The sequence below is a fragment of the Amblyomma americanum genome, chromosome 2 (genome assembly GCF_052857255.1).
Source record: "Amblyomma americanum isolate KBUSLIRL-KWMA chromosome 2, ASM5285725v1, whole genome shotgun sequence".
Taxonomy (NCBI): Eukaryota; Metazoa; Arthropoda; class Arachnida; order Ixodida; family Ixodidae; genus Amblyomma; species Amblyomma americanum.
Genome location: NC_135498.1, coordinates 207,140,156 through 207,146,155, shown reverse-complemented (window position 1 = coordinate 207,146,155; position 6,000 = coordinate 207,140,156). Strand labels below are relative to the sequence as shown.

Genomic DNA, 6,000 nt, shown 5'->3' with positions numbered 1-6,000 from the left:
ACACAAATTCAACTTTCTCCTGAATATATAAAGTTAGCTAGTGCGTCGCTGAAACGTAGGTTATCGTCCATAGAGATAATATCAGCTGCAATAGTTTGTTCATTGCCGATTCCACGTCTTCATAAAAGCTTTCAATCATCTGGGCATCACTGCTCGATGCAGACGCATACTCCTGCACCATCTCCAGCTTGTAACTCATATTAAGCCTAATTACGATAGCTGCCACCCTCTCGTTAATACTACAGAACTCCTCTATGCTGCGAGGTATATTCTGATAGATGAGGATTGCTACATCTAGTTTTCGTCTGTCCGCTAATCCACGATAGCACAGTACGTCCCCGCCCTTAAGTACTGCATGCACCTCACCTTTAATTCCTACAAACCTTACTAATCATTGCACTTTGTAGGAGCCAAAACCACACACACACACGCACGAGATAAGAGAAATGGACAGTTTGTGAGTATGTGTGCGTGGTTTTGGCGCCTCTAAAGTACAATGATCAGTTACAAACTAGCCCAACAAGAAGTTTTCTTAACCTCATTAAGCCCTATGACATTCCATTTAATACCCGCTATTTGCTCGAACAGCACTGCTAGTCTAGCCTCACTGGAGAAGGTTCTACCGTTAACCGTTGCCAGGTACAGATTCCAATGGCGGCCTGTCCGGAGCCAGAGATCCTTACCACCCTCTGCTGCGTAACAGGTATCACCGGCACGTTGGTCAGTTGCTCTGTAGCCGCTGAGGACTGAGGGCCGAGTGTTAATTGTTTTGTTGTAGAAGGTTGCTTATAGAAGGCGGTGCTTATGCCATCTTAATGTCCTTTATTTTCTTTGCTACTCTTGTAAACGAATTCTTACTTTGCTTCACGTATTTCAAAAGGCTTATTGTCCCTTTCAAATGTGAAGGTTTTAACATGTGCGCCACTCTACGTTTGCACCATTATTATTATTATCACCCTGATGCAATGGCACATGCCCACATAGGGGGATTGGCCAAGAACTGGGGGGCACAGAGAGTTTTTCAGATAAATATTTCCTGGAAGAAAATTAAACGAATGCTGAGGAAGAAAGAAGTAAACAAAAGAGGACAACGAAATGAAAGAGTAAATGCATAACGCACGCCGCAGATCACCTTCCATTTTTGAGTAAAATCTTATGTACTTTTTTTCTTCAGTATTTGTCGATATTTTAGCAATTTATAGTTTTAAACTGTTCCTTGCTAACCCTTGAACTTTACTGACGAAATAGACGCCACTTTAAAGGAAAACGTAACAAATTCCGGCACAATGTTGTTTTTGGTACTAGTTACACGATAGCGATCCTCTCAAAGCTGGCACGCTCCCGAGCTCTACGTGCACATTTATGGCCATGTAGCACAGGATGACAAGTTTTATGTAACACTGCGTAAAATACCAAGATGAACGACAACTGAGGCAAGTCTTTTATCTCATGCAAAAACGATGGTGATTTTCGTGACTTCCTTTTCTGCCTAAAGAGGCTTCCTCACGATTCAAGCCATAAAATATACCAGTGACGCACAGAATTCGGATAGTAAAGTGTTAATCAAAATCCGCCACATTCACAGGAGCCACATCAGCTCGAACTCACTTAGGTTTCTGATTATGAAGTAGGCGATGCCGATTCCTGCCGCCACAAAGAACACCAGACCCGTGGTGGCACCCATGCAGTAGATGCTGCACGGTGGTCTACTGTCATCGTCATCACTGGACAACGTACGCTCTCCAATGAATCGGGTCCCCATTCTGCGCCGACAGAAAGAGAAAGCGCATAGATAATACCAAGGTTAGCAACAACAAACAAAAGGCCGCTCTAAAAGACTTAACTGTGGAGCGATGTGTTCTGACATAACAGCGATCGTATTTAGCCCAAAAGAAAGGAAAATAAGAAGCGCCAGTGTTCGTCTTCATCTTTTACTTGGTCATTCTTTTTGTGCTAAATAAGATGAAAGGCCACTCAATCATGCAAAGCAGCGTGATCGCCGAAGCGACCAATTTCATGACAGTCGCGTTTTCTTGCTACGCAAAGTGCTATGGATAGCTAGAGGTTGTACTTTTTTCGATTTTAACCAAAACATACCGCTCAAAGTACGCGGAATTTAATCTTTGAAATTCGGTTTAAACCTGAACAGGCCAGTATTTTTGACGTGTCTGCCGCAACTGACTGGCTCTCGAGTAGGATTTAAGCCCTGACAGCAGAGAGAAAATTTTCGGAATCCGGTGGCCTGGTGAGAGGGTTTACTATGGTATTAAATACCACATATATGCATTTTGAGGCGCCGATCCACTACCTTTCACGCTTTTCCAGACGGGAAGCTCCACCTCTTCGCCGAAAGTCAAGTACGGCAGCGCTGTTCCGTGTCAGCGCCTATTAATGGCAGTTTAGTACTTGTTTAAGCACGTCAAAGCATATAATGTAAGCGCGCTAAAATTAATGCTTAATTACTAAGAAAGAAATTCCCCATTAAAGCTACCGGAAAGGTTAAGTGGCAGTTCCATCACTATGGTAAACACGCAGATCCCACGTATTTCCACGCTCCCGCACAAAAGCCCAGCCGTATTACGGCAACCTTCCTTTCAAAAGCCAAACTCCACATCACATTTCTGCAACAATTCTATCATTTACCTTTATTAACTTTTTCTTGGCGGCAGCACTACTTCTGCATTTGAAAGGTGAACTGAATGCTCGGCCTGACAAAAATTCAAGACATTGACTCTTGACTGCACCTGAATGCACATTATATCGCCCAAAACACAACGGTAATCCACCTTTAGCAAACAATATCGTGAAAAATGAGACCACGCTCTGTGACACCAAAGAAAAGTGGCTGCATTTCAAAAAAATAAAAACGGAAATTCTAGCCCTAGTTATGGGTTGATACCGTCATCGATAGCTGCAATACCATCGAGCCGAACTGCGAAGCGCTCGAGCACTCAAACTCGATTCAGCCAATAGAGTACGTGCTGAGCTGGGAGACGTCTCATAACTGCAGTGTACGGGCAGCTCCAACATGAAAAGGAACGCATTATGCGCATTCAGCCAATAGTTGAACCATAAATATGAGCGAAAGGCAAATTTTGTAACTACAGTTAAGGTTACTATGCCCGGTTATGCTGCGTTGTTCCAGCTGTTTCAGCACATTAAATCTTAAGGATGCGACCCGCTGACTGCAACGAATAAAAATGCCTGATCGGTCCCAATGCGATTAATGTACTGGTGACATCGCGAGCAGCACCCTCCTCCTCCCTCCCACCGTGTGCTACCGACGCGCCATGACTTGCTGCTTCAGCTGGCCGTTTCAACAAAGACAGAAAGCTGGGCCGGTTGTGGAATCGCGCTTTAAGAAAATATACTATCGATTCACACCAGGGCCAAGAGGGAGAAGAAAAACTCTTGGGCAAGTCCCGGTGGATCGTTAGAATGCGTTAGCAGCCACACGTGCGTTATAATTGAGGTTACCACCGTAGCGTATGATATATTCTAAGTAGTACACTGAATGATTTAGCAGGCAAACGTGTGTTATACTTGACGTTAGCACAGTACAGTATGTAATATCCTAAGTAGTACACTGAATGCATTAGCCGCCAAACGTGCGTAATAATTTAGGTTAGCACAGTACAGTATGTTATATCCAAAGTAGTACACTGAATGCATTAGTAGCCAAACGTGAGTTATACTTGACGTTAGCACCGTAGATTATGTTATATCCTAAATAGTACACTGAATACATTAGCAGCCAAACGTGTGTTATACTTGAGGTTAGCACAGTACACTATGTTATATCCTAAGTAGTAAACTGAATGCATTAGCAGCCAAACGTGCGTTATACTTGAGGTTAGCACGGTACAGTATGTTATATAATAAGTAATACACTGAATGCATTAGCAGCCAAACGTGTGTTATATTTGAGATTACCACAGTAGAGTAAGTTATATCCTAAGTAGTTCACTGAATGCGTTAGCAGCCAAACGTGCCTTATACTTGAGGTTAGCACCGTACAGTATGTTATATCCTAAGTAGTACACTGAATGCATTAGCAGCCAAACGTGAGCTATACTTGAGGTTAGCACTGTACAGTATGTTATATCCTAAGTAGTACACTGAATGCATTAGCAGCCAAACGTGTGCTATACCTGAGTTTAGCATAGTACAGTATGTTATATCCTAAGTAGTACATTGAATGCGTTAGCAGCCAAGCGTGCATTATACTCGAGGTTAGCACTGTACAGAACGTTATATCCTAAGTAAAACACCGAATGCTTTAGCAGCCAAACATGTGTTATATATGAGGATAGCACAGTATAGTATGTTATATCCTAAGAAGTACCCTGAATGCATTAGCAGCCAAATAGTCCTATACTTGATGATAGCACAGTGCAGTATGTTATATCCTATGTAGTACACTGAATGCGTTAGCAGGAAAACATGCATTATACTTGAGGTTAGCATACAACAGTATGTTATATCCTAAGTAGTACACTGAATGATTTAGCAGGCAAACGTGCGTTATACTTGACGTTAGCAAAGTACAGTATATATTATCCGAAGTATTACACTGCATACATCAGCAGCCAAACGTGCGTTATACTTGAGGGGAGCACAGTACAGAATGTTATATCCTAAGTAGTGCACTGAATGCATTAGCAGCCAAACGCGTGTTATATTTGTGGTGAGCACAGTACAGTACGTTATATCCTATGTACTTCGCTGAATGCGTTAGCAGTCAAATTTGCCTTATACTTGAGGTTAGCACCTTAAAGCATGCTATATCCTAAGTAGTACATTGAATGATTTAGCAGGCAAACGTGTGTTATACTTGACGTTAGCACTGTACAGTATGTAATATCCTAAGTAGTACACGGAATGCATTTGCACACAAAGGTGCCTTATACTTAAGGTTAGCACCGTACAGCACGTTATATCCTAAGTAGTACACTGAATGCGTTAGCAGCCAAACGTGTGCTATACTTGAGGTTACAACAGTAAAGTATGTTAGGTCCTAAGTACTACACTGAATGTGTTAGCAGCCAAACGTGTGTTATACTTGAGGTTAGCACAGTACAGGATGTTATATCCTAAGTATTAGACTGAATGCGTTAGTAGCCAAACGTGCGTTATACTTGATGTCAGCACCGTACATTGTTATATCCTAAATAGCACACTGAATGCATTAGCAGCCAATTGTGTGTTATACTTGAGGTTAGCACATAACACTATGTTATATCCAAAGTATTACACTGAATGCATTAGCAGCCAAACGTGCGTTATATTTGAGGTTAGCACAGTACAGCATGTTATATCCTAAGCAGTGCACTGAATGATTTAGCAGGCAAACATGTGCTATACCTGAGTTTAGCATAGTACAGTATGTTATATCCTAAGTAGTACAATGAATGCGTTAGCAGCCAAACGTGCATTATACTCGAGGTTAGCACTGTACAGAACGTTATATCCTAAGTAAAACACTGAATGCGTTAGCAGCCGAACGTGTGCTATACCTGAGTTTAGCATAGTACAGTATGTTAAATCCCAAGTAGCACAATGAATGCGTTAGCAGCCAAGCGTGCATTATACTCGAGGTAAGCACTGTACAGAACGTTATATCCTAAGTAAAACACTGAATGCGTTAGCAGCCAAACGTGTGTTATATTTGAGGTTAGCACAGTATAGTATGTTATATCCTAATTAGTACACTGAATGCGTTAGCAGCCTAATGTGTTATACTTGAGGTTAGCACAGTAAAGTACATTACATCCTAAGTAGTACACTGAATGCGCTAGCAGCCAAACGTGTGTTATAGTTGAGGTTAGCACCGTACAGTATGTTATATCCTAAGTAGCACACTGAATGCGTTGGCAGGAAAACGTGCATTATTTTTTAGGTTAGCATAGTGCAGTATGATATATCCTAAGTAGTGCACTGAGTGCTTTAGGAGCCAAATGTGTGTTATACTTGAGGTTAGCACATAACACTATGTTATAT

At 41.8% G+C, this 6,000-nt stretch overlaps 1 long non-coding RNA gene across 1 annotated transcript in view; it reads right to left on the bottom strand.

The window, feature by feature from the left end:
* Positions 1 to 1,579: 1,579 nt before the first annotated feature.
* Positions 1,580 to 6,000, bottom strand: part of LOC144120345 (uncharacterized) — a 52,820-nt gene continuing 48,399 nt past the window's right edge. Inside the window, exon 3 of the long non-coding RNA XR_013312435.1 lies at positions 1,580 to 1,763. This is a non-coding gene — a long non-coding RNA (uncharacterized LOC144120345). The remainder of the gene's footprint in view (positions 1,764 to 6,000) is intronic.